The 27,997-nt window shown below is 39.2% G+C and overlaps 1 protein-coding gene and 1 long non-coding RNA gene across 5 annotated transcripts in view; one reads left to right on the top strand and one right to left on the bottom strand.

Moving 5' to 3' along the window:
- TET2 (tet methylcytosine dioxygenase 2) overlaps nt 1-9,093 on the bottom strand; it is a 136,205-nt gene extending 127,112 nt beyond the window's left edge. For 2 of the 4 annotated variants that reach the window (XM_058721759.1, XM_058721760.1), the window contains exon 1: nt 8,826-9,093. The gene's annotated coding sequence lies outside the window, so the exon portion shown is untranslated. The remainder of the gene's footprint in view (nt 1-8,825) is intronic. The other 2 variants (XR_009259404.1, XM_058721758.1) reach the window with 2 other exon arrangements.
- Nucleotides 8,020-25,582, top strand: LOC131507243 (uncharacterized). Its single transcript, XR_009259405.1, has 2 exons — nt 8,020-8,557; nt 25,449-25,582. It is a non-coding gene; the product is annotated as an uncharacterized LOC131507243 (long non-coding RNA).
- Nucleotides 25,583-27,997: the final 2,415 nt, after the last annotated feature.

Below are 27,997 nucleotides of genomic sequence, written 5' to 3' on the forward strand. Positions count from 1 at the left end.
TACTCTGATTTCAACAAAATCTCAAACATATTTTTAAGTCATTTTAAAATGTTATATCTTATCTCATACACTTGGTAATAAAAAACATTTTTATTGTTTCATTTTTTTGTTAAAAAGTTTTAAAATTATATATTAATATTAGTTGATATCTATAAAACTTCCTACCTGAAATAAGAATCACATTTAAGAGTAAACAGGTTAAGTTTCAAAATACTGAAAAGTCATTTCCCAAAGTTAATAACCAAACGTCCTTACCAATTTTAATTTTCAATAGAAACACACAATTGTATTAGAACTATTAAAAAGGTGAGCCATTAGCAAAGTGTCTACTAGCTTTGCTTTCTGCCAGTATGTTTTGCTCCAAGTTACAATACGGTAGACGTTCCAAGATTAAGTACAATTAAGTTGTCTTAATTTCAACTGTACACGTTATAACTTCATAGGAAAAAAAAAATCATTTGAGTGGCTCCATTGGAATAAAGATAGATTAAATCTAGAGTACAAAGTTTAAAATATAAGCTTTCCTGCTAAAATGTACCTGCTTCTCTTTTTACTGAAACAAATAATTAATGTGGTATTTTTAAGTTAGAAAATTTGTTCTTCCTTCATGTTTGAAAAGTACCCATATATGGTATTTTTTCCTTTCACCAGTTCTCTTTGGTACCTTAAAATATAAATGTAAGTGAATTAATGTTTTAATAACTGGATTCACTTTTTAAGATGCTTATTCTAATTTTGTGAACCATTACTTTATTTGCAGAAGTGATTTCTTGTTCTGTTACGATGTATGCAGTAAAACAAACAAAAATCTAATAATCATCTAAACTAATTAGAGGGTGTATAAAAGTAATCCTTTTAATGCAAAAATCATGAGAGGTTATAAAAGAGCTGAGAGAATTTTATAGCCAGTGGCAAATATGAAAATTCTATAACTTCAAAGTAAGAGACTTCAAACAAAAAAAAGGAAAAAGTGCTGAAAGAACAAACAGATTAAAAAATAAATTAATAGGAACAAGACCGTATGTTAGGGATGGAATCTGGGTGTGGTGTCATTGTATTATTTTCAGTTTCTGGCACTTTACTTTAGAAGCAGCACAACTAATAATTAAGGTATTTTTTTAAATGGTTGTCCTTGTTTCTTAATGTACAGGGAAGAAAAACAGGAGGAATAACTCAGAGATGGATCGTGTTATATCCTCTGGGTTTCACTATTATCATGGAAGCCTTTTCTCTTCCACATTGCTAGACAAAAATATACCAATTTGAGGAGAAATACTATAATAAAAACTCATCTTGAGAGCTGGGTGAATAGTTCTCATTAAAGTATAATCTGGACATAGAAACTAGTTCAATACTCTATCAAGAAAACAAGTGACTTGAAAAGGCAGGTTTTAGTAATGGCTAATGAGATATGACAATAGTAATTAAAATTATCATTACTTTGTAGCATGCACAGGACAAACTACAACAAATCTCAAAATTATAAAAGTAACAAGTGAAAAATATCAATACTGTGTATCTCATGCCTTAATGGGAGATCTGCTATGTCTATGCATGACCATAGACAATTTTGTTCCCCGAGGAGAGCAGTCCATCAGCAAAAATTCACAGCCCAACATATCCCGTATCCTATATTTTTGATTTATTTGAAAAAAATTTACAATTTTTGGAAGTACATTTAAAAAGCAAAGATGGAGTAGCACATTAAAGCCCAGTGAACAACTTTTGAGTATTATGGAGATACTATTATACAAAAATATTATCAACTGTAAAGTATTAAGAGAAACAAGACAGAGTAAAAAAACAAGCAGGTATTCATTTTTCCTATGAGGAAGACCAGGCCTATATTGTACCTCAATGCTTTGTACAACAATCACTCCATCAGCTTGATAGGATAAAGATTCTAACCTGAGTGTCTAACTTGCACCTCTTGCAAATATACAACAAACTTACAGGTAAGTGCTATATATAATCATACTTCCTAAAAGTACAATTCTTGGCTACTTCTACAGCTACTCCTTGAAAAAATCATGACTACAGCAATCATACGAAGCCAAGGCATTTCCTTATCAAGTACAATAACATGTATACATTATTAAAGCCGAATGCTTCCGATCATTGAATCTCCCCCACTCCAGTTATATCTTAGTTCCAAACTATGGGATCAGATTGGCAGCAAAACAACATTCTCATCAGAATAAAAAGGAGAGAAGCATTGCTCAACAAGAAGAATGTCTGGTATCTAGAATTACATTAGGTTAGAAATTCAAATAAACCCAACCCTAAGTAATTCACCCTGTGTGTCCAAAACTAAAAGTATTAATTTCACAGGGAGAGTCCTACAAAACTCACTGGTGCCATGTTTCTAGAAAGACATGCATAGCACCATAATTCAATTCAAACAGTACCCTACATTTTTTTGCATGAGACATGAGATACTTTCTCAATATGAAATACCTTGTCAGTGGTATGCATTTTTTATAACTTTAGATTTAATTCACATAAAATAAAATTCACTCTCTTAAAGTATATAATTGAGTACTTTTTTGGAGTTGTAGAAACATTACTATCTAACTATAGGATGGGTTTATTGGCTCCAAAAGAAACCCCTTATCTATTAGCCATAAGTGCCCCTTCTCCTTCCCCCCCCCCCACCCCGCCCCCAGCCCCCTAGCAATAAGTAATCTACTTTCTGCCTTTTTAGATTTTCCTATTCTGGACATTTCATATAAGTGAAATCATATCATATGTGGCCTTTTATTATTTACGTCTTTTAAAGTTCACCTATGATGCAGCATGTATCAGACCTTCATTCCTTTTTATTGCTGAATATTACTCCATTGTTTGGATATGCCACAGTTTATGCATTTATGAGCTGACGGACATGTGGGTTATTCCAGTTTTTGACAACTACTAATAACGCTGCTATGAATATTCAGGTACCAGTTTTTGTGTAAACAAATTGTGAGTATTCTAAGTCTTCTCTTATGACTTTCCCTGCATAGCCTACATTACATCTTCACTTTTTTTTTTTTTAATGGTAATGAGGCAGAATAGCATAGTTGTTAAGGGACTGGGCTCCAGAGACAGGCTGTCTAATTCAAATCTTAGTCAAGCTACGTACTGGCTGTATGAATTTGGTTATCCAACCTCACTATGATTCAGTTAGCTCATGTGAGATGAGGATAACAAAACCTATCACTAGAGCTGTGTGACAAGAATTAGATGACGTAAATTACAATGTAATAAATCATTAAACAACTTAAAATATTTTGAACACAAAGGCCATTTTGTGCAAAAAACACTAAGTAAACAAAAGCCTATATTCTGATTAACATTTTGATAAGGAATGGTAGCACCACCACATGATCGATGAAGCAGAACTGTGTTAAACCTTTCTGTTTCCAGGAAAAAAGGGCTAAAGATACCGGATAATGTGACCAAATGGTATGGAACCAAATATACAATACACAAATGAACACATCACCTTGGGGGAAGCTGAGTAAGACTGGTAGACTGCATCAATGACAGTATCTTGGCTGTGATAGTTTAATTTTACCAAAAGTTACCAGTGGGGGAAATTGGACAGAATGTACATGTCCAATTATTATTTCATACAGCTGCATCTGAATCTATAATTATCTTAATAGAAATTTCAATGAAAAATATGTGATTTCGAAGTAAATTTACTAAAAATCATTAAGCTGTATGTTTACAATGGATGGCTTTTGTGAGTCATTTGCCATAGCCTGTAGAAGTTACACTTAAGGAAAATCCACCATCATCACCATTACCAGTGAGAACAGATTATACATTTTGTAATTAAATGACATTATTCCTGTTTTAGGCCATTTGGGACTTTTTCCTCGGCTTTTAAGATACAATTGATACATAATATGTAAGTTTAAGGTGTACAATGTAATGATCTGATATATGTATATATTGAAAATGATTACCACAAAAGGTTAATTAACACACCCATCACCTCACGTACTTACAATTTTTGATATACCTTTTTAGCAACTTTTAAATATATTTTGAAATATCATTACATATTTTCAAATACTGAAATACATTGAAATATATTTTGAAATATGGTTAATGATAGTCACTGTGCTATCCATTACATTCCAGAATGTACTCATCTTATAAATGGAAGCTGTCCTCCCTTCATTACATCTTGACTGAGTAGAACACCACTACGTTCAATTATGGAATAAACAGACACAGAAATCAGTGCCTCTCTTCCAAGAGACATAACTGTAATTTAAAATAAATATTTACAGCAATTTTAGCGAAGCAACCAGTTCATTTTACGTCCTAATCTGTCCTCCAAGAACACTGCATCTCAATATATTCATATCTTAATTTAATTCTCAGATTATTTGGAGCTTGATTTCAAGTCAGTTTGAGTAACAACCCTGAGTAAATACAAAATATTGAGTTCCAAATTCTTAAAACTGCAGGTAGGTTGACATTATCACTGAATATGTTTTACACAAAATATTGAAAATCCACCTAGTATCTATTTCTACTTTTTGAAGCCTGGCACATTTAACTGCAATTTCATGACAAGTGGAAAAAGCATAAATCAAAGCTGATAGAATTTTACTATTTTGGAATGGGCAACCAAAATCTTTTTTTTTATTGTGGAAAGATTATATATCTATCTTAAGTCAGGGATTTTCTGCAATGTACAATCTAGGATCAGAATAATGTTGGAAATAGCAGATACTTAAGACTCTTTTTGGCTTGCAGTCACAATGATTCAAGGGCTCTCATTTACCCTGTCCTCTTGTGGAACTCTTCTTTCCTACTGTATATATGTGTGTGTGTGTGTATGTATGTATGTATGTATATATATACATACGTATATATATGTGTATATATATACATACGTATATATATGTGTATATATATATATATAGTGTACTATATATATATATATATATATACACACACATACACACATATATATAGTGTATTATACACCAAGGTGTACAGATGTACTATATACCCTCCTTGAATAATGCCACAGTATTCCCTGAGTTTTGGCAGGGAGTCAAAATAGAAATTGGAGATCTAGACCAAGTAAATACTGTATATTTGACAAAATCATTTGTGGTTGTGTTCTTCAGCACAATTTCCAAGATAACCACCGGCTCTACTTGGCAACTCAATTCTCCCACAGTTAAGACTCCAATTGTAAAGTTGGCTTGTATGAGAGTTTCCTGCTACTGGCTTTGGTGCCATTACCTCGCTTAAAGAACTACTGTGCAATGGTGGCATAATAGTTGAGGAAAATGTTACTTTGATGAACCAACACTGACAGCTGCTCCAAATTTTACCCTGTCTATATGGTTGCTTATAAAACAAAGAAGTCTCCCTCTAGCACTCTGAGATGGCTAGGTAAGACTATTAAATTCTAGTGGGCAACAACCGAACTCACAGAAGAAGGAATTAGAACATAAAAAAATCAGGTTTCATATTTCTAAGTATTAGACATTCTAACGTCCTTTTGAAGACATTTTATTTCAAGATAATTTCAAAGAATTCATAGGAATTTACTAACTTGGATCTGGGACATAATGTAAAATCAGGTTTCTCCTAAAAACCTGAGTCTGAGAATTATAGGAAAGGTGTCTTACTGAGATCAGCAAATAAGGAAACGCATTTTAATAGTGACATTTGGCTTACAACATTGTGTGTGGGTGGAGCCTTGGAGGAATTGATAGAGAAATTATAACTTCAGCAAGTGAAACCAAAACATTAACTTCAGGTTTTGTTACCTAATACAAGTCCAATGCCCAAAAAGGACTTTGGAAGTCTGTCATAATAACTCCTTGGCAGGTGCATTTCTGGAAGTAATGTTGACTCGTCCATGTCTATGTTCATGTGCCACTGCATCAAAATCATACCAACCCCTTTGACTTCTGTCATGGGGGCCATGACAGATATAATTAAGGCTATAATTGGTAAATGTGTGAATTTAAACAAAACAAGGGACTCCCTTCTTTCCAAGTTAATGTCTCATTAACCATTAGTTCAGTAAGAAAATAAACAAAACAATATTGCAGTTTAAGAAAAAGATCTATCTTGTAATTGTTCACTATCACTCCCATAAAATGCAATTGCTCAAGACAGTTCTATCTATGAAATTCTGGAAACATCCAGGTGGTACTATCACACATATGGCAAATGAAGAACAGACATTATGTCTTTTACAGTAAACTATCCTATATGGATTCAAATAACTGCTCTTTTATAATAAATGTGAAAGTGGCACTTATATTCAGATTGGTGAATAGATGTACATCTCTTCCTTACAATCATTTAAGCCCCTCATACAATATTAAATTAACAGCTGTTTTCAGCATACAAATAGGACACGTAAAGTAACAAAAAAGTCTAAATTTGATAATAGGAAAGAACAAATCTTCATGGTCACAATAAAATTATTGTACGTATTCTTATTTGCCAATATGAATGAAAATATTACATCTCTTATCAGTTAAATAACTTGAAGAGAGCATATACCACAACATTTGAAAAGTCCCCCAAAAGCATTTAGATATTAGTCTGTCAGCAAAAAGAACTGTTTATTTTAAATTCCGAATTGCTGGAATAATTAATCATAGTTTTCTCAACAAATAGTAAGCATTTATGCTAAACTCCTCAGTATTTCCTTTATAATTTTAGGACAAATGAGAACTAACCAAAGGAGCTGTTTCTGTTCCAGAGATTAGTAATACTACTCCCTTGTAATCATGTGAAATAATCTCTAGTATCAATGATTAAAGTGAACTTAACTGCTTTTTCAGAGATCAAAATAGAAAGTGTTACAGAGTGAACTACAGAGGACAAATGATTTCAGAAGTCTGATTTATGGAGTAACGTCCATTATTGTGCTCTTTATTCTGTCCATTTTTAATCAAATACATGCCTTCCAAACTTAAGTTTGACTTTCCAATCTTTCACTAACACTTCTCTGCTTAGTAACATCAAAAAAAAAAAAACACCCAATATTTATTGTGTTGAAATTTATATTCTACCTCAAACCTATTATAAAACACACATGCAAACACGTAAAAGGATATAACCCTCCTCCAGTATTTCAAATTTCCATTAAAATGCAAATATAATGATTTCATTAACCAGGCAACAATACCCACAGTCTTAGACCCAAAGCAAAGCAAAGCAAACCAGACCTATATCTTTTCTCCTTACATCCCAATTTCCCCTAAGGAACAATCTTACTCTTATGTTGGATCATTGTTGATGAATACTTTTATTTGGATTTGCCAGTATTATCCCTTATTAGAGAGGAGAAAGCACAATGCAAGACTTGAGATTTCAAATTCATGGATGAATCCTACCTTACACAGGAAAATATTAAAAAAAATTGTTTTTTTCAGTAAATCTTAAGCAAACAACTGGAAAATAACCCTCCGTTCAATTCCTAAACACTAGATGAAGGGGGTGGGGGGAACTACTCGATGCAATTAAAAGTATGTCATGAAGGCAATAGTCAGTAAATAACACTTATATTTCATAGTCGACCTTCTCAGGAGTCTATCCAGGCCACACTTTATTTTGTCATAGGTAGAAAACTCCCCACAGAAACTCTGTTAGCTTCATAACACTGGACAAGCAGCCCCAGTGAAAAGATTCGGCAAGACTGGAGAGTGTGTGTGAGTGTTGTGTGTGTGTGTGAGTGAAGAAGGAGGAGGAAAAAAAAGAGAGACGGACACAGAAGCAGATTAATAAAAGACCAAGGAAAAGAAAGCAACCAAGACAGAGAGAGAAATTTGGATGGGGCTGTTAGAAATCTGCTCCCTACTTGTGCGTTTCTTTGCTGGGATTGGGTTTCATTTCTTTCGGCGCCCCTGACCTTGCAGTCTTCCAACTCTCAACTCTGCCCCCCTCCTCCCGCCCGCCCGCCCCCTCCCCCGGCCTGCGCCTGCCTTTGTGTCTGCCTGTCACTTACCGGGGAACCAAACGAAGCTGATTCGGGAGAAGCACAAAGCCAGGACCCAGATTTGCCCACAAATTCTCTTACACACGCTCCCCAGGCTGGCAGGCACAGCCCATCGCGGAGCTGATGTACCTGGAGAAAAGTGGGATCTGGTCTGGTTTGGGGGACCCGAGAAAACTATGCTCTCCTCTCTCACTCGGCGCCCCTAGCCAAACGCGCGGACTCCAGGAAAAAAAAACAAAACCCCACTTGGTGTGCTGCAGTTCGACTCCCCATGACACTCGCTCAGCTCGCCCCCCGAAAAGCGGACACGGGGGCAGCCAGGGGCTGACGCGGACGCAGAGCCAGACCCAGACCCCACAGCAGATAAAAGGGCCGAAAAACACTCCGTCAGAGTTCTTTTCCGGGGTGGGTGAGGTTAAACGAGAGACTGGCCTGACTCACAAGAAGGGGAGAGGGTCGGGGAGGATTCCAGGGAAAAGTAGTGCCCCCCAAAGCTGAACTATTTGAGAAAGGGAAGCCAAGAAAAATCACTTTCCTGAAGATAAAAGGCCGGGGCGCCGGCTGGTCGCAGTCACAAAGGTAAGTTTTCTGGGTAAGGAGGAGAGGAGCGTTAGCAGGGGAGAGAAGAGAGCACAGAACCACAGGTTTAAAGGGGGGGGGGGGGCGGAATTAAAACTATATTTGTCAGCCATGTTGAAGAGGCTCCAGTAATTTGTGAAGCTTCCCTCTTCCCTCCTGGTATTTGCGGGTGACACTGCAGGGTCTGCTCCCCAGTGCCTGGAAGCCCGAGAGAAAGCGAGGGGGGGAGGAAAGGGGGAGTTCCGCGGCCTAAGAGACGCGCTCTGACCTCGTTCTCGTCCCGCAGCCTTGCAGCCAGCCAGCAGTTGCAGTCGGGTCTCCTTTCTAACAAATCCTAAAGGGCAGCCATCTTGCTTCCTTTTGCTCCTCTCTACGAAAGCAGCCTAGCCTCCGCATCAATATTCATAAGGCAGTTTGACGTGTGTTCTCATCACTCGGCGGGGCCGGCGTCTCGGGGCGGCCGCGCCGAGGGGGCGGACGTGACTCGCATGCGAGCCGGGCCTGGGCGCGCGGCGCTCGCGAGGAGGCGGCGGCGGCCGCCCGAGCTCTGGCCGCAGCCGCTGCTGCCGGCTCCCCTCCGCCTCCTCCTCCGCCTCCTCCGCCTCCTCCTCCGCCTCCGCCCCGCTCTCCTCCTCCTCCGCCGCCGGCCTCCTCCTCCTCCTCTTCCTCCTCCTCCTCCTCCTCCTCCGCCCCGGCCTCCGCCGCCGCCGCCGCCGCCGCCCTGGGGCTCTCCGCCGCGGCTCCCAGGGAATCAGCCCCCTGCCCGGGGCTTCCCGCACAAAGGCCGGCGGCGGCACCTGGGGGCCGTACAATGCGGTGCGCGGTCGAGGCCGGGGCGGCCCTGGCGCGGTGCGGTGGAGCCCGGAGAGCGGTGCGCGGGGATGAGCGCGGGGCGGGAGCGAGCTCGGGGGAAGATTCCCCCCCCCCACCCCGCACCTTCCTGGGCGCTGCAGCCAGACCGGGGCGCCCCGGTGACCCTTCGGAGCGGTAGCCACCAGGGTGAAGTTGTGGGGCAGGCGCGCAGGGGGAGGTGGCGTGGGTGCTTGGCACAAGGATGGAGACCTCGGATTAACCTTTTAAACTTTTTCTGAGTACCGCTCTCCACCACCCACTTAGAGGTCTGTGCGCACCCCTCACCCCAGCGCGCACCCAGCTCCGCCCGGCAGCCTCGCACCTTAGCCCTTACTCCCACCGCCTTGCAGGTATCTCCGCACGCGCCCACGCGCGCACCCACCTCTGCCCGCAAAGGCCCTCGCCCCCGCCCCCTGGAAGGTGCACCAGCTCCCGCCTCGCCCCCTCTCTGGCATCCTCTGCACCGTCGCTTTAATCTCGCTCTGCAAAAGCGCTCCCCAGTTTCGCAGAGGGCCTGCCCTTAGTGCTTTAGGGGCCTGTACGTTTAAAGACTCGACAAATTAGGAAATTGACCGAGTCCTGCTTCACCCCGCCCCGGGCCCACCTTCTGTTTACTTTTGCCACGTGGGCTGGGAAGGAGAGGGATTCTCACAGATCCAAGACGAATTTCTCACCAGTGACTCTACTTCTCGCTAGATTCGATTGTAAGAAATAAACCTGCGCTTTTCAATGCCTACGTTTTCTCCAATAAGAGCTTCTAGTTTGAAAATTTTCTACCCGTACGTATAATTAAGTAGTGAAGAAATCGACCCATAAGGAACTAAATTCCAAGCGACGGACACTCGATATTCCTTGACGTTCCTGATTCTATACCTACCTCCTTCCATTGACAGTTTGTCTTTTCTATTGCCGACTAGCCTTAATTCGCTCTTTAATCATAAAATTTTTATTTGAAGATAAGATAAAGAACAAAGCCCATATGAGCCATTACATCAGTGGTTGTTGAGATTCGTCCCGTAGAAGAAGTTTTCGCGTACCGACATTCGAATTTGAAATAGATATTCTGGGCACAACTTTTATAGGATCACTGCATTGTGATCCCAGTACCTTTAAGTCAACACATTTTGTGTAGCCCACTTTTTTTTTTTCCTCTGTAATTTCTTTAGAAGTAAAGCCTTTCCTAATTTTATAAAAGTAGAATATTTCCCCATTTGAAAGGGGTTAAAAAGGGAACTCTTTCTATGTGTCACATAGTTACTAAGAAGAACTTTTAAAGTGTGTTCTAATGAAACATTGTATATTCCCTTTTGAGGCAGAGTTCACTCAGATTTCGGATTTTGCAAGGGCTAAGCAACATTGTTCATTTCTCCTTAAGCATTTCACGTGGCATTAAATTACTGTCTTTTCTAACTGGACACTAATGTGTCATTGAGGTCTTGACAATTGTTAGTGTACTTTAAGCTGTTTGGGAGGTTCCTTCTAATTTTTTTTTGTCAAGTCCAGAAAGTAAAATTTTCCAAAGGCTATGACATATATTTATGTAGTGCACAGTACAGCAGAATTGCTGAAAGCATGGGCTTTGGAGTTGGACGGATATGGTTGAATCCTGCTCCATCCCTTATCAAGTGTGTGACTTTGGGCATGCAACTTAACTCTCTCTGTATCCGTTTCCTCATGTATTAAACACCTTCTGAAATAAAAGGGTTGTTGTGAGGATTAAATGAGATATGAGGTACTAGGTGTCCAGCTGGCGATTACTATTACCAATAATAAACCATTTACTTCCAGAAGTTTTTCTTGATTAGAAATACATAAGTAATTATATGCCTTCTTATATTGAATAACATGTGGATAATATTGTATTCACATGTGTTCAATGTAAATATCTGCATGTTCCCTTAGCTGTTTATATTATAATTGGGGAAATGATCTTTAAGGTCACCTCCTTCTCATTTCATCTTTGAAACCTCTCCCTCTGTTGTAACAGGTGGTTCTTGTCTATCTGGAATCATACTTGGCTTGCAGTTGGTTTTGCAACAGGCCCTGAACCTTTTCTTGCCAACTTCTTTCTCTGCACCCTCACTCCACCCTTAACCACGGCAACATGTGTTAATTTAGAAGAACATACATTACTCCAGTTGGCTATTGTGACTTTTCAATAGCAAAAGGAAGCAAAATTCTGCAGGTCTCCAACTGTAAAATATGTTAATGAGATTTTATATTGTTGATAAAAAAAAAAAACACCTTCTTGCTTAGTTGCTGTTTCTGGGAAAGAAAAATAGTGAGCACAATCAGTTGTTTACTGCACATTAGTGCATATTGGTATGGGTAACTCAGAGCCAGCTTTTATTAATTGTGTGCCTTCTTGAGATTCTTCCTATAGGTGTGGGTAATCTATTTTTAAAAGGTAATTTGTTGTTGTTTTAACATAAATTATTGCCAAATTCCTTACTGTTTTTTCTGAAACTAGAAATAACAGCACTGGATCCACACAGAGAAATTCTTGCTTCCTTGAGAGAGAGAGAGAGAGAGAGAGAGAGAGAGAGAGAGAGAGAGAGATTGAGATTAAAAGACTAATAGAACAAGTTCCACAACATGCATTCTGTGTTAGAAAATTGACTTGATTGGCCTGGGCACCTGCTGTCTAACTCAGTTGCTCAACTCAGTCTCTAAGCTTCTTAGGGTGGGGGCAGCTTCCTGACTGCTCCGTCCATCAAAGAGCTGACAACAGCAGCTTGCTTTACAATGCAAATTTCTTATATTGTACTAACAAAACAGAACAAAACAAAGCCAAAAAAAGAAAAGAAGGTGCATTCTTAATTTCCTCCCCACCTGCAGAATAGGAAATTTTGTTTAAGGACTTGATATTCTCTTTAACAGAGAGAAATTATTGTGATACATATTGCTTTGGAAGAATTATAGCAGTTTAACAAAAACATTAAATCATGGCCTGTTGTTTCCCATTTCCAAAAACATATTTCTGAAGTCGTGATAAAGATTCTCTGCATGCTTAAAAGACAATTGACCTTCAGACAGCACAGCAGTCATTGCTATTAGGGGCTTTCTTGTTTCTCTCATCTGGTGACATTACTGCACACCATACTAAGGTACATATTTAACATAGGTAGAATGTGAATTTTAAAAGTTTCCAATAAATGAAACATTTAGACGTAACACTAACTTGTTGATACAAGTTAGTATTATTACTAAAAGCCATTATTGTCTAAGGCCAGGGATCATACTGTCATGAGATCTTGGTAATTCTTCTTATATTAATATGATTTCTATTTTTTTCTGATTTTATTTCTATAATTTATCTTTCTATAATTTGGAAATTTTTAAGAAACAGATACACATGATAGAATACTAACTTACTCAAGTCAGGAGCTAGTCAATGTGTATATTGATATAATGGGGGCAAAGTGAAATGTCAGATAAAACTCAAAAGTCTAATCTTGTTAAAACATTGCTAAAGGCATTATAAAAATATTAGGATCATTCGTGGGACAAACATCATGGAAATCCTTTCAGAAGCATTGCAAATATGTTGCTAATATCAATCTCTTTTTTCCTCATGAAATCTGATTTCACAATCTAGTAACTACTTTCTTCATTGTCATCCAAATTTGATAACACATTAAATACCTCCCTTTCTTACGAGAGAATGATTTTTCAACTTTAATGGTGAACTTCAATAACAAATAAATTTTAACAATTGGTAGTTACCTCAACACCACTTTACATTTATATCATACTTTATAGACTTCAAGGCATCTTTTTATACACTAAACAATAGTTTTATTTGGTAAAGTTATGCTGTTATGTTTAATATTCAACATCATATGCCATATTCCAGTTGGCATTGAATTCAATTCCAACCCTATGAAATATGAGTTTAAGTGATTTTCTCAAGGTCATTCAGCCTGTAAATAGAGGAAGCAGCACCTCTTTAACTAAGTTGTGTGAATCCAAGTTCAGGCCTAATTCATTACACCAAAATTAGCCGTATATCTTTTCCTGCTCAGCTTCCTCTAAATTTTTTTCTTGCTATTAATAGTACCAACTGATCTAGGAATTCTCCCTTCAAAACTCACAATAATTTCCCATTATTCTTTGTTACTTAGAAAAATAGTCTCAGCATTTACATTTACTCATATTTAGCACTCCAAAGGGAATACAATTGGCTAAATACTGGCTATGCACCAAGCATGGGAATAATTGTTTCACATTTATTATCTCTTTTAATTTACTACTTATTAAAAGCTAATAATGTAGGTATCATCTTATTGAGAATTAAGGATTGAGTAATTTGGTTGGGATTAAATATTAAAGAGCTGGAACTAAGGTCTAAATCTAGGTTTGTCTGATTCTAAAGCTCATGTTCTTGCAAACTAACATTGTCCTGTCTCCCCACTTTAGCAGCTATAGATGTGCATGTTTATACCATAAGTTCTTCACCAGCAGTTTTTAGCAGTAACATCAGTATTCCCCCATCTCCTTCATTCATATATATGTATATTTAAGTATTTTTGTCTAAATCTCTACTTGGTATTTCTCATGATTTAGTCTCTACTCTGTTTCTTTAGTTTCCATTTCAGGCTAGGAAGTTGGCATGCTCGAACTCTTTGGAACAATGTTCCAAACTCTTTGGAACATTTGTGTAATAAACATGATGCCACAGCCTTGTCCAACCCCGCCCCCCACCACTGTAACGTAAGTCTCCCCCCCCCCCCCACCAACAAACTGTTTGCAAAGATAAGTTCTGCTATCTGTTTTCAGTATTGATGTGGTAAAAGAGAATTGCACCCTTGATTTGCTCCTGACTTCCTTGAATGACTTGTGAGTTCATTCCCGCCAACAGGGAAACTGGCAGGTGGAAAGAGCGCCACCTACTGAAATCGTTACTGAGACATGGGTCTTTGGGGATAAAATGCTCAGAATGGGATAGCACCAAAGCATTCCATTGGGAAAATGAATCAGAATCACCTGTGCAGCACTTAAAAAATATGCATAACTATGTTCCACTTCAATACCCCTCCCAGTCTCTTGGAGATTCTGAGTAATGAGGTCTGGGATGGGGCTGGAGTAGCAGTATTTTTTAAAAGATTCATGGACAATCACGTGTACAATTTGCTTAAAAATCACGGGTGTACTTCCTATGTGAATATTAATAGGCACACAATGTTGTCGTTCATAGAGAGTCCCATGACAGAGAGCAAATAGTGTGTATCCCTCTATAGTCTAGTAAAGCCTTCACACCTTTGCAAAGATCCAATGAAGCTGTCCGTGACTCTCCTTCTGTATTTCAGGTTGATTGAATTCATCTAAGTTCTCTCGTGACAGGCTAAAAAAAAAAAAAATCTCCTTCGAGGAAAAGATAAATAATTAGCAGCCTAAGAATGACTCAGATTATCAGCAGTGAAAAAGAAAGATTAGGGTAAAATGTAAGTGATAGTACTGATACCCTGATGCAATGGGGAGAAAGATGATTGCAAGTTGCCAGAGTTCAATTTGTGAAGAATATTTTGGGATTTGTATTCCCATGGGATACTGAATGGTTGATCTTTGTCACACTTTTTTTCTAAAAATTTTAAACCATTTTTTAAGCTAGGTAATTAAACAAATTGAATCCAATTTCACTTTTCCCCCAAATAATGGCCATGTAATAGTTTATGAATGTCTTACATAGCTCCATGCTAGCTATTAGTGTAGTGCTTCTAGAAGGAAGAGCTACAGAGATTAAACTAATTTGAGGCCCATGTTTGATTCCTCCCTGTCTTATAGATACTCTGCATGAAAAAAAGAGAAAAAATTAAAAAGGAAATAGGATAGCTATTATTTGACATCCAATTTTCCTCAAATATTCTCAAGCATGTTATGTTTCATTCTTTCTAGAGATGAGTGAGAAAGTCTAATGAGATCTGACTCATGCTAACTCAGAGCTAGGGTGCAGGAGGGGCTGAGTAGTTTCCTGCAAAACTCTTCACTACCAACCTCTGTTTAATTTGTTTTCTTATTTTACATCTTAGAGTACAATATTGTTACTATTTGGCAGGACACCTTCTTGATCTGTCAGTAATTAGGCATGCCTCTAAGGTGAATATGTGTTGATTTTCAAACACATATTCTGACACTTCACAATGACATTGTTCCCAAGAAACTAAAGTATATCCAAGCAAGGAACACAAAATAAGCGAATCTGAAAGAAAGATTGGAGTCAAAGGGGAAAAGAAACACACACACACACACACACACACACAATCAGAACATCAAAAACAAATCCTAAAGGAACATTTCATTAGTGGATCCCTAACTTTTATTGCTCTGAAATATTATGATCATTGACTCTAGTTAGACTGGGTAGGGAGAAGGAAGGAAGTGAGAACTATTGGAGACAGGTGTGTTTAGTGTGGGGATGGTGGCTGTCAGATGGGTACAATCTTAGTGATGATAGGAATACATTTTTATGAAGGAAACTTTCTTAAATCTTCTGAAACCATAAAACATCAATAGGGACTTTCTACTAGTGAAAAAGAACTGAAAGAACTTCTGTCTAAATTTAAAACCCAGAAAAAGGTAAAGTCATAATTTTGATGAGTGAGGACTGCTGTTCAAGGTAAAAGTAGTAGGAACTCACAAAATAGATATTCAAAATATTTAGAAAGCGTAAGTAGTAAAAGCATCATTATTGAAAGTGGTAAACTGAATCTAAGTAAATGACACGGTCTAAAATTGTAGTCTAGATGCTGCTAATGAAAACCTAGCAAGAAAACTTTAATATTACCTATCTCATTTAGTATTTACAATTATTTTGAAAAATATATGCGACAGTTATGACCTAACTTATTGGAACAAAAAATTAACACTGGAGAACATGTGCTTAACACATGAGGGGACATGACAGAGAGATTAAGTAACTTGCCCAGGGTCACACAGCAGGTGATAAATTCTCAGATTTAAGTCTTCTTCAGTATTCTCTTCAGGAGCTAAAGGGAAACAAATAAACCGACTTTAATTCCTTCCTTGAGGCAGAAAAGAAGCGCTGATCAACTTGTGACATTGTATCTTAGGATGATACATTTTCATTCCTTGTCTTTGCTCACCCAGATGGAGGAGAATGCTACATTTAGGAAAAATGTGTTTAGTGTATTTTTTTTAAAGGTAGGTTATCCATTGTGGTAGGAATTCTGTTCATTGCAAATGTGAAGTGAGAGCTAATCTAGTCCCTACAAACATTTCTAAGGGAGAGAATAACACATTACTCAAAGGTAAGGAAGATAAAACATTGGAGCTCTTCCTTGATTTCTTCTCGGGCCACAGAGAAAGCTGTTTGGAGTACGAGTGTATGTAATTAAAAAAGCAGACTAGGGGCGCCTGGGTGGCTCAGTTGGTTGGGCATCTGACTTCGGCTCAGGTCACCATCCCACGGTCTGTGAGTTCGGGCCCTGTGCTGACAGCCCAGAGCCTGGAGCCTGCCTCAGATTCCATGACTCTCTCTCTCCCTGCCCCTCCCCCACTCATGCTCTGTCTCTCTCTGTCCCCAAAATAAATAAACATTAGAAAAAAAGAAGCAAACTTGTTGGACAAAAAGACACAGCCTCACATTTTCATAAAAAGCAAAAAAAAAAAAAATTAAATATCTGAAATTCACATGAACAATTCCCTTTTTATTGTAGAGGGCTGGAGAGAGTGGGGTTTGGTTGATTTAGTTTAAGTCAGACTTCAAACTCACAGATTTTCTAAGGAAAACAAAACTCAGAATGAAACTTCATGCACACAGTCTGGAGTAAATGAACTGTTTTCCTCTAAACCATTTCATGAAAAGACAAGTTTCGTGCAATTTTAGCAAGTAACAGTGCCCTCCCAACAGGGCTGCTTGCCAAGCAAAAAACACCTTACTACATACCCTAGATCTTTAGAAAAAAATAATGTAGAATAAATTTATGATAGAATTGTTAATTCTTGGTGACAATAGTTATTTTACTTGCTAGCATACATCTTTAGTTTTGAATTTTTAGAGACTTCATGCACGGTAGCCTATGTGGAGGGCACTGGTTTTGGTAGTAATACATAAAAATCAGAGACATAGCTTTGGGAGACAAGAGAAATAAAGTCCCAACTAAAGGACCTTTTGTATTGCTTTGTTGTTCAGGAAAGGGTTGTGCTATGAACTGGATGTTGGAGAGAAGCTTACAAAAGGTCTTGAGATAAATGAAAACTAATCTAGTTGGGACATCTTCTCAGAAATGTTAAAAAGAAAAGAAACAACTTTAGAAATGAAGGATTGTTAGTTTCACTTTCCATTGCACAAATGGTTGTTCAGGTCTGAATTTCTTTTTTTTTTTTTTTAATTTTTTTTTAACGTTTATTTATTTTTGAGACAGAGAGAGACAGAGCATGAACGGGGGAGGGTCAGAGAGAGAGAGGGAGACGCAGAATCGGAAACAGGCTCCAGGCTCCGAGCGGTCAGCACAGAGCCCAACGCGGGGCTCGAACTCACCTATGGCAAGATCGTGACCTGAGCCGAAGTCGGACGCCCAACCGACCGAGCCACCCAGGCGCCCCACAGGTCTGAATTTCTAATTCATCTTAGTTTATGGTGGTGCTTGAGATACTGGTGTGTCATTTGTACTTCAATGTTCCCATTCTTGAGAGGCGGTTTAATCAGGGCATGACCAGACTGAGTCAAACTGCATCGTTATGGGGGTCTGTTCAGCAAATCCTCAAACACAGAAGGATCAAAAGTGGATGGAAATACCATCGTAGAATGTCCCTCAAAAGAGCGTTATGAGAACAACATTATATTTTCATTCTTGTTCTGCATTGGTGGTGACATTTCCCATGCTCTACTTTCTCAGCCTTATTGTTTAAAATTAAACACGTGGTGGGGCGCCTGGGTGGCGCAGTCGGTTAAGCGTCCGACTTCAGCCAGGTCACGATCTCGCGGTCCGTGAGTTCGAGCCCCGCGTCAGGCTCTGGGCCGATGGCTCGGAGCCTGGAGCCTGTTTCCGATTCTGTGTCTCCCTCTCTCTCTGCCCCTCCCCCGTTCATGCTCTGTCTCTCTCTGTCCCAAAAATAAATAAAAAACATTGAAAAAAAACAAAAAAACAAAAAAAACACGTGGTGATGGACCACAGCAGTATTCTCAATCCAATATACTCCTATTTCTTCTCTCATTCAGCAATATAATAGTGAACAAGATGGGTCTCCTGCCCTCACAGAGTGTAGTCAAGGGGGAAAACAGACATGTGAATGGGCCATGACAACATGGTAAGATGTGTGAACAAAAAATGTGAGGGTGCAGCAGGCAGGGTTCTTAACCCATATTTGAAGGTTCAGAGAAAATATCCCTTAAGAGTAAGATTTCATAAGAGATCTGAAGAATACATGGGAATTATGAAGTCTAGGCAGGAACTCAGAGAAGAATATTTGGTAGAGATAAAAAGAGTCTATCAAGAACCAGGGCATGACAAAGCATGACATATTTGGAAAAAAACAAAAAACAAAAAGACAAACGTTCCAAATGCCATGTTTAGAAAGCCAAGAGCAAGAGGGTGAACTCTCAGACTTGAGCAGTGTGCAGGGAGCCGGGTTATGATCATGAGGGTTAGTATAAATCATAGTGAAGAGTTTGGATTGTGGCCTAAGTTGCAGTGGGAAATCAATAACGGGGTTTAAAAGAGAAGAAATGATTTGGGCTTTGGAAATACCTTGGTTGTTGCAGTGGGGAGAACAGATTGAGAGAACACGACAGCAGATGCTAGGAACCAGTGAGGAGACAGGAGAAGTCCGTTAGGAAAAATTACAGTGGTCTGGGTTAGAGATTAGGCAACAGGAAGGAGAGAATTGGAGAGGTTCGTGGATATCACAGACTTAGAAGAAATGGAGCAGAGTAACTAGTACTTTGAAGCAGGGGTAAGGCCGAAGCAGGGCTCACGGATGTCACCCAGGTTTCCGACCTGGCCAAAGAGATGGTTGTTGGTGACTTTCAGTCGAGAGAGAAATAACGGGAAGAGAAGAGGGCATCCAAGTAGGAGTTTGGGGGCTGTGGGAAAAAAGAAATCAATCATAAAAAAAAGTTACATTGAGGCACCTGAAGGTTGCCATCTGAGAATGGGAGAATCCAAGCAGTTGGAGAGCTGAGCCTGAAATCTTGAAACCAGATTCAGACTGGAGTTACAAACGTGTGACCCTTCTGCATCAGGATGGCAGCTGAGGAGGAAAACTTTGTGCCCTGAGAAGAAAAGCGGAGCTCTTAGGAAGGAAACAGAGGAACACCACCCTTGAGTTCTGACAGAAAGACGAGTGCCCAGAGGAGGAAGGCAAAGGTGGGTGGTATTGTGAGAGCGAACGAGCTTCACGAAGGAGGTCTGACCTGTTAGCAGTGCCACATACTACTGAGCTATCACCAGAGACAAGTAGTGAGAAGTGTGCCTTGGGTAGGACAGTGGGGTGTTCACTGCAATCTTGGGCAAAGTACGATTCAGCTGAAGACCAGGCCTAACAGAAGCCAGATTGCCTGAGGCTGAAGGATAAACAGGAAGGGAGGATGAGGAGGTAGGGAGTACAAATAACGATTTAAAGGTTAGCTCAAGAGGGGAGGAAGGAGATAGCAAAGAACAGAGGGATATAGGCATGAGGAAAGGATTCTTCAAGCTGGAAAAGACTTGAACGTGTTTAAATGGGAGAGATCAAATTGAGGTAGGTGGTTAAAGATGCAGAAAAGAAGATAAAACTTCTTATACAAGGTCCCTAAAAGGTGAGGTCTTTTAACAAACTATACAAATGATCCCAGAAAGTATAGTCTTAAAGGTGAGGGTCTTTAAAAATTTTTTTTAATGTTTATTTATTTTTGAGAGAGAGAGCACAAGCAGGGGAGGGGCACAGAGAGAGGGGGCAGAAGATCTGAAGCAGGCCTTGTGCCTATAGCAAGGAGTCTGGTGTGAGGCTCAAACTCACCTACCACAAGATCATAACTTGAGCTGAAGTTGGACACTCGACCGACTGAGGCACCCAGGTGCCCCAAAGGAGGTCTTTTAAAAGATTATTCTGCTGAGAAGCTGAGGTGGGGGATTGGCCAATCCGTTCAGTGTGAAGTTTTCTTTACATTTCTTATAGTTCAGGTAGGGTGTAGTCCATGGTTACCGACAGAGGTTAAAAGAGTTCATTTCACTGTGCCCTACCTCCCTCTCCCTCTCTAGTGGGTCCCAGAGACTATCTTCCTGAGTTTTATCATTGCTTTGTAGAGAGGGAGGAATGGGGTCCGTGAAATGCATTATGAATAAATGCTGATGTTTTGGACAAGGCTGGGGTGGGCCTGTTAGATAATATAAAGTTCTAGAAGTCAGAGCTTCCTTTAAAACACGAGGGTGTATTGTAAAACACTATGGGTAATATCTGAATAAAGTTATCCTAAGGTGGCATGGGGATCTCCTGTAAGGTGATGTGAAGTCATGGCTATGATTTCTAATTCATGCTTCCTACTATAGCGACAGGTCTGTGATCCAAGAATAATCATAAGAATACATATCAAATGTTGATTGTCTACCTAGAGCTGAACACAAACTATAGAAGACTTTTATATTCTAACAAGAATCCGGCCAGGTAGATATCATTATTTTTAGTTTATAGATAAGTAAAGGCTCAGAGGGAATAAATAAGTTGCTTACAAAGGGCTAGTAAATGGCTCTACCTTCACTACAACCCAGGTTTGTCTGTTCCAGGGTGTGAACCTTTTGCATTGAGTACCATGATGCATATTGCAGAAATTATTAAATTAAATTTATTAAATAATTAAAATTATTCTTGCTCTGAATTCCTTTCTTATTCATGTGTTATGCAACTAAACTATCTCCTCTGTTAGAAAATAGTGAATAGCTAACATAGGGAAAAATTGGTATTGGTATACAAGGGAGAGAGAGTTGGAGGAAAACAGGATCCCGAAATAACAGAGATCGGGGGTGTAGCTCAATGGTAGAGCATTTAACTGCAGAAATACAGAGATGAATGGGAGGAAAAAAACCATTATTCCCAGCATCACATATTCCTTTTGCTTGCTCATTTCTTCATACACTTTGTTTATTCATTCAATGAATAATATTTTTAAATTTACAGAGATATTTTATCCTCGTAGAGCTCAAATAATAACATAATTAAATACTTACTTGCAATTATGACGAGCCCTACAAAGGAGAAGTTCAGAGGCTGTGGGGGAAGATAAAAGGAAGGGAAAACTCAGTGAAGAAGTCAACTTAAGCTTTCCTTGAGGAAGTGATAATTGAGCCGACTTTTGAAAAATAAGCAGAAATGAACCAATCAAAGAAGGCATGAGGAGAGGCATCTTGTTCCAGGCAGAGGGAATTATACATGGGAAGGTCCAAAAGCAGGAAGAGACATGGCACAAGGCCAGTGTGGCTGGAGCTCAAAAAGTAAGTAGGAGAATGTAATTAAATGAGATTTCATAAGGTAGGAGGCAGAGGCCAGAACATGCAAGGCCTTGTGGGTCATATTAAGTATTCTTTTTTATAATTATGTATTGTTTTTTATCTGCTCAGGGACTCACCTCTCCCCTCCTTTTGTCAGGCAATTAATTACATATGATTTACCCTTGGGGAACCAATCTTTAAACCATGAAGCTCAGGGAGAACTAGTCTACCATGAGTTTCAAGGGTGAGCACATGTTAAACCAGCCTTGGCCAATCAGAGAATAACCTTCTTGTCTCCCTACAGGAACTGTTACAAGAGGGAAGCATACAACTCAAGCCAGGCCAGTCAGAACCAATAGGGCTCACTGACAGCCTTTTGCAGGTGTTGTTGCAGAAAAAATACTCTCTTTCTGTGGGGATTGCTGGCTTTGTGGGATGTAAAGCTCAAACTATGGCAACCAGAAGGGGGAAGCTCAATTCTCTCAAAGGAAACGTCTCTCCTACAGTATAGCCAACACAGAGGAAAGCCGAGTTGAGAGATGAAGAGATAGGTCCAGTTGACATAAATGAACAGATCTACTCCATAAATTTTTAATTTTGTGTAACGGTAAATTTCTCTTGGCAGGCAAGCCTGTTTGAGATACATTTTAGTCACGCAGATCTGGAAGAGTCTTGATTTATTTTTTTTAAATATGGTACAAGAATTGAAGTGTGGTAGGTAACAGACTCTAAAATGTGGAGTTAGCCGAATGTTGTTAGGGAAGACGCAACGATGACCTCTCTTTCTTTAGCTGAGAAATTAACACAGCAGTTGATTAACTTGCTACTGGGGCATTTTGAGACTTAGAGCCCAGGCCTTTGAGAGTAGGGATTAGAGGGCATGTTTGAGAAAAAATCTGGAATGTATTGACTCCTTCTTGTAAGGTTTAGGGAAGTCCCTAATGAAAGGAGCAAACTGTAGTTAAAGCTGGTTTGTCTGGAAGCAGTGAAAACACTCAAGAGCAGCCCTTTAGCCCTTATCCTGAAATCCCAAACAGCCAAGAGTCAGAAGTACTTTAACTGTTTGGAATTTACAAAGTCAGGTCCTTTCCTCCAATTTAAATTTAGTGGTAGCAGAGTTGGGGAGGGTAGAATGAAATTGGAAAATGAGATTGAAACCAGAAGCCCTACCCACTCCTGTTGACAGAACTTCAAAGTCAATAGTTAGAAGACAGACACAACCTGATTGGAATGGAGAATCAAGGATTAGGCCTCAATACCAACTCTGGCTTTTGTTGCTAACTCACCGAATTTACTGGAAACAAATAGATTGTAGAGTTTACCAAGCTTTTAAGGAACTTGGGTTACCAGAGAAACTCAAACACCCATAAACGCAGGGGTGTGATTGCTCAACCTGCAAGGCAATACTTAGTGGGGATCTTTAAGCCACACTAACAGAAACAGCACTGTTAGTCAGATATGATAATCAGAAAGTAAACATTTCTCAGTGCCTTTCTCAGCTGTGGCTGTACAGGACAAATCACAAGGGAAATCATCCCAGAAAACAGGTCCAAGAGCAGACAGAAGAGATCCCCAAGAAATTCACTTTGAAACCAAAACAAGGGGTCCTTCTCCTCCTGTCCAGCAGGGTAGTAAGTATGCATATAGTAGATTGCATACTGCCCCTCCTCCCATTTCCCCTTTTTCAAGTAAGAAGTTTTTATGGTAGCTATTTTGTGTCCTCCTCATAAATGTATATTATGTTTGTTGGAGATAGTTAAACGTCTCATTTTACAATAGGTTTCTTAACCATGAGGAAAGCACATTAGAGAGTCCAGACTCAGGCTGGATGCAGTAAGCCGGATAAAACTTGAGTGGTACTGGTATACATATGTTTTTGATTCCATCCGATATTATTGCCTAATGTAGGCCTGGGGAATTCCAAAAATTTAGGTATAAGAAAAATAAGTGTGGATGTTGTGTACCCAGAAAGTGAACTATAATAGCTGTCTGTGTTTTGGCCTATCGAGAATCCAATTTCTCATAGGTTCACTCCCTGATTTTCTCAGGGGAACTATTCTCCCCTCCCCACCCACCGCCCTTCCATCACTGGGACCAGGTGAATCTAACTTCACGTTCAGCCTCAGAAGGTCAACACTGACATGGACCTGGCCAATCAGAACATCGTAAACCTCTGGGGCACCTGGGTGACTCAGTTAAGGGTTGGACTCTTGGTTTCAGCTCAGGTCATGATCTCACGGTTTGTGGGATCGAGCCCCGAATCATGCTCTGCACTGACAGTTTGGAGCCTGTTTGGGATTCTCTGTCTCCCTCACTCTCTGCCCCTCCCCTGCTTATGCACTGTCTCAAAATAGGCAAACATTTAAAAAATTAAAAACAACAACAACAACAACACTGTAAACCTCTGATTTTAGTGATTGGTTCTGGACATCTGAACCACATGTTCATACCTAGGCCAGTTAAATCAAAAGCAATGAGGCAGTTCTGGGGAAGAGGCATTTTATTTCTGTTGAGATTGCTGCAAATACAGAATATAAGCTTGGAGTTTCTAGCACCTATCATAAATGAAGAACCTACCTAGCAACAGGGATACAATAGACAGAATAAGAGCAGAGAGAGAGCAAGACTCAGTCCTGGTGATAGTGTTGGAGCCATTTCATCTGGGTGAATCTAAAGATAATCTATCCTTGATATTTTTTATTATGTGAGTCCCCTGCCCTTCAACATTTTTTGGAGGAAGGGGAAATTTAGCTTATGTTGGGTTCTTTTCCTTCCCAACTGAAAGAGTTTTTAATTCAAGAGCAATGGGATGTCATGAAATGGTTTTTTACCAGGAGAGGAATGTGATGAGACTTGAGATTTTTGAAGATGAGGCTTTGATTGAGTAACTCTTCTTGAAGGAACACCACTAACACCATTCCCGTGTCATTCCCAAAAAGTAATAAAGAAGACAAATCAGTTGGCTTGCTGGTTGTACCTATATTGCACACAGTGTTTGTAAAGAGACCAAATATAACTGTGGTTAGGGGTCATTACTGGAGACAAGGTAGATGAATATTGAGTACACATCATTTTGTTTATTCTTCTTTAGGGTCTGCTGTTTAATCTCCCTTTACTTTGCATAGAACTGTATCCATGAACACTTTTATACATTTACCAAGCCGGTTAACATTTCACAGATGACTAATTTCTGGTTCATTTGATGGTTGTGAATTAAAGGTTTGAGAAGACAGTTGGTAGGACTCCTTTCTCTTTAAGATAGAAATATATTAAGCGTTTTTTATGAAAAGATAGAAAGGAACAGGCCCATTAATTGCTATAATTATCTATAGCAAAATAAAGAATGATTAGCATTGATTATGTCACACGTATATGAAATATTGGGAATTTTCTAATGAAGTTAGAAGTGTCTGGCTGTCTGCTGGCGCATTGCATAAACTAACCTGTTTTTTAAAACGTCTTTTAATTTTAGCCAATAGGTAAAAGTAAAGTATACAACTTATATATCACATTTTTAAAGGAATTTTGTTGCCCTCAATTTCATCTCCTTGCTCCACTATGGCCCAGATTGTGCACATGATGGTATGAGCCAATGTTGACCATAATCCTTACAGATGAGGCCAACACTTAAGAGGAGGCAGACCAACAATGGAGAACTAACTTGGATCCTCAAATGACCTCCTGGAGTGGAGCCACCTACTCACCTTGGGCCACAGATGAGAAATAAATAAACTCTGTTTTATCTAAAGCATCGTATTTTGGTAGCTCTTTATTATATCAGTTCAGCATGTACCTTAATTATATATCCATCAAATACAATGGATTACTATTTCCAAATAATCAGTGGTGTGTGTGTGTGTGTGTGTGTGTGTGTGTAGCAGATCAGGTGACCAAAAGCTAAACAAAACCCAACTGTTCCTTTATCCTAGTTAGGATCGCCCTACATGATGATGGCTGTCAAACTTTAGAATGCATAAGAATTTACTGGGTAGCTTATTTAAAAAGATCATTTCTGGGGCACCTGGGTGGCTCAGTCGGTTGAGCCTCTGACTTCGACTCAGGTCATGATCTCACAGCTCATGAGTTCGAGCCCCGTGTCGGGCTCTGTGCTGACAGCTTGGAGCCTGGAGCCTGTTTTAGGTTCTGTGTCTCCCTCTCTCTCTGCCTGTGCCCCAGTTGTGCTCTGTCTCTCTGTCTCATAAATAATAAATTAATAAACATAAAAAAAATAAAAAACAAGATAATTTCTAATTCTACTTCCTGAGATTCTCATCTACTTGGGCAGGAGTATGGTCCAGGAGTCTACATTTTAAACAAGCATTACAGATAACTGTGATGTAAGTGGTCCGAGAAACTTTATGTGTAGATTTGTCGACACTATCCATGGAAAACTGTGTGTACTTTATGAAAAGTATGGATATGTAACAGAATAACAAGGGATGTGTCTAAATTCACAATTTTTTAGCAGAAAATTTTGAATATTATTACTTAGTTTATAAGTAATGTTATTATATTTACTCTTAAAATTTTTTTTTTAACATTTTTATTTATGTTTGAGAGACAGAGCATGAGGGAAGGGAGGGCAGAGAGAGAGGAAGACACAGAATCTGAAGCAGGCTCCAGGCTCTGAGCTGTCAGCACAGAGCCTGACATAGAGATTGAACCCATCAACTGTGAGATCATGACCTGAGCCGAAGTTGGATCCTTAACCAACTGAGCCACTCAGGTGCCCCTATATTTACTCTTTTAAAATCAGTTTGAATTTGGGGCACCTGGGTGGCTCAGTCAGTTGGGCGTCTGACTTCGGCTTGGGGCATGGTCTTGCAGTTTGGAGGTTTGAGCCACGCATAGGGCTCTGTGCTGGCAGCTAGGAGCCTGCTTCCGATTCTGTGTCACTCTATCTCTCTGCTCCTCCCCTGCTCATGCTCTCTCTCTCCTCTCTCTCATAGAAACAATTTTTTTTAAAAAACCAGTTTGAATTTAATTCTACCTAATATATACACAGAACTTGAAACACTTAATTCTGGGGGTGCCTGTGTGGCTCAGTTAGTTAACTATCCAACTCTTGATTTGGGCTCAGGTCATGATCTCACAATTTGTGAGTTGGAGCCCTGCATCGGACTCTATGCTGACAGCATGGAGCCTGCTTGGGATTCTTTCTCTTCCTCTCTCTGCCCCTCCCCTGCTCATGCTCTCTCTCTCTCTCTCAAAATAAATAAATAAAATTAAAAAAAATAAAAAAGGAAACACTTAATTCTGTATGTTCTAAGATGTTTGAAATATGCAAAATTATGAATAATAATTGAATTATAGGAAGTGATTGAGAATCTGAAATCTATATAAGAAAGGTATAAAACAGGAAATAGAATTCTTGCTGCAATATTCAGTTCTTTATGTAATAAACAAAGGTTCTAAACTTTAATTTTTTAATGTTTATTTATTTTGAGAGACAGAGCATGAGTGGGGGAGGGGCAGAAAGAGAGGGAGACACAGAATCTGAAGCAGGCTGCAGGCTCTGAGCTGTCAGCACAGAACCTGATGCGGGGCTCAAACTCAGGAGCCGTGAGATCATGACCCAAACGAAAGTCAGATGCTCAACCAACTGAGCCACCCAGGTGCCCCTAAAGGTTCTAAACTTTAAATTAAGCAAACATAAATTCAAGGATAGAATGACAAACATAGTATTTGTTTTTTGGATATTTCCACAACTTGTTGAAACAGCCAGAAGTAAGCAAGCAGATAAGAAAAAGGAAAGGAAAGGAAATACTAAACTTAGCCTCCTCTTGCTTCAAATCCTCAAGTTTAAAAAAGATTTAAGAAAAACTTTATGTTATAGTGCCTTGGAAGAAAGCAAAAGCCAACCTGAGATAAAAAAAAAAAAATGCCTCCATAAATATGGAGAACAAACAGAGGGTTACTGGAGGGTGGGGATGGGCTAAACGGGTAAGGGGCATTAGGGAATCTACTCCTGAAATCATTGTTGCACTATATGCTAACTAATTTGGATGTAAATAAGAATAAAATAAAATAAAATGCCTCCAAACCGCCTTAAACTCTTTCCTTCATTTTTGTAAAATTATGGGTCCTTTACCTCTTGCTATATATTTGCTGTGAAGAAAAAAGGACCTATTTTTCAGCTGAAGACTTATTCTGCTTCGTCAGA

The sequence above is a fragment of the Neofelis nebulosa genome, chromosome 3 (assembly GCF_028018385.1).
Source record: "Neofelis nebulosa isolate mNeoNeb1 chromosome 3, mNeoNeb1.pri, whole genome shotgun sequence".
Lineage (NCBI taxonomy): Eukaryota > Metazoa > Chordata > Mammalia > Carnivora > Felidae > Neofelis > Neofelis nebulosa.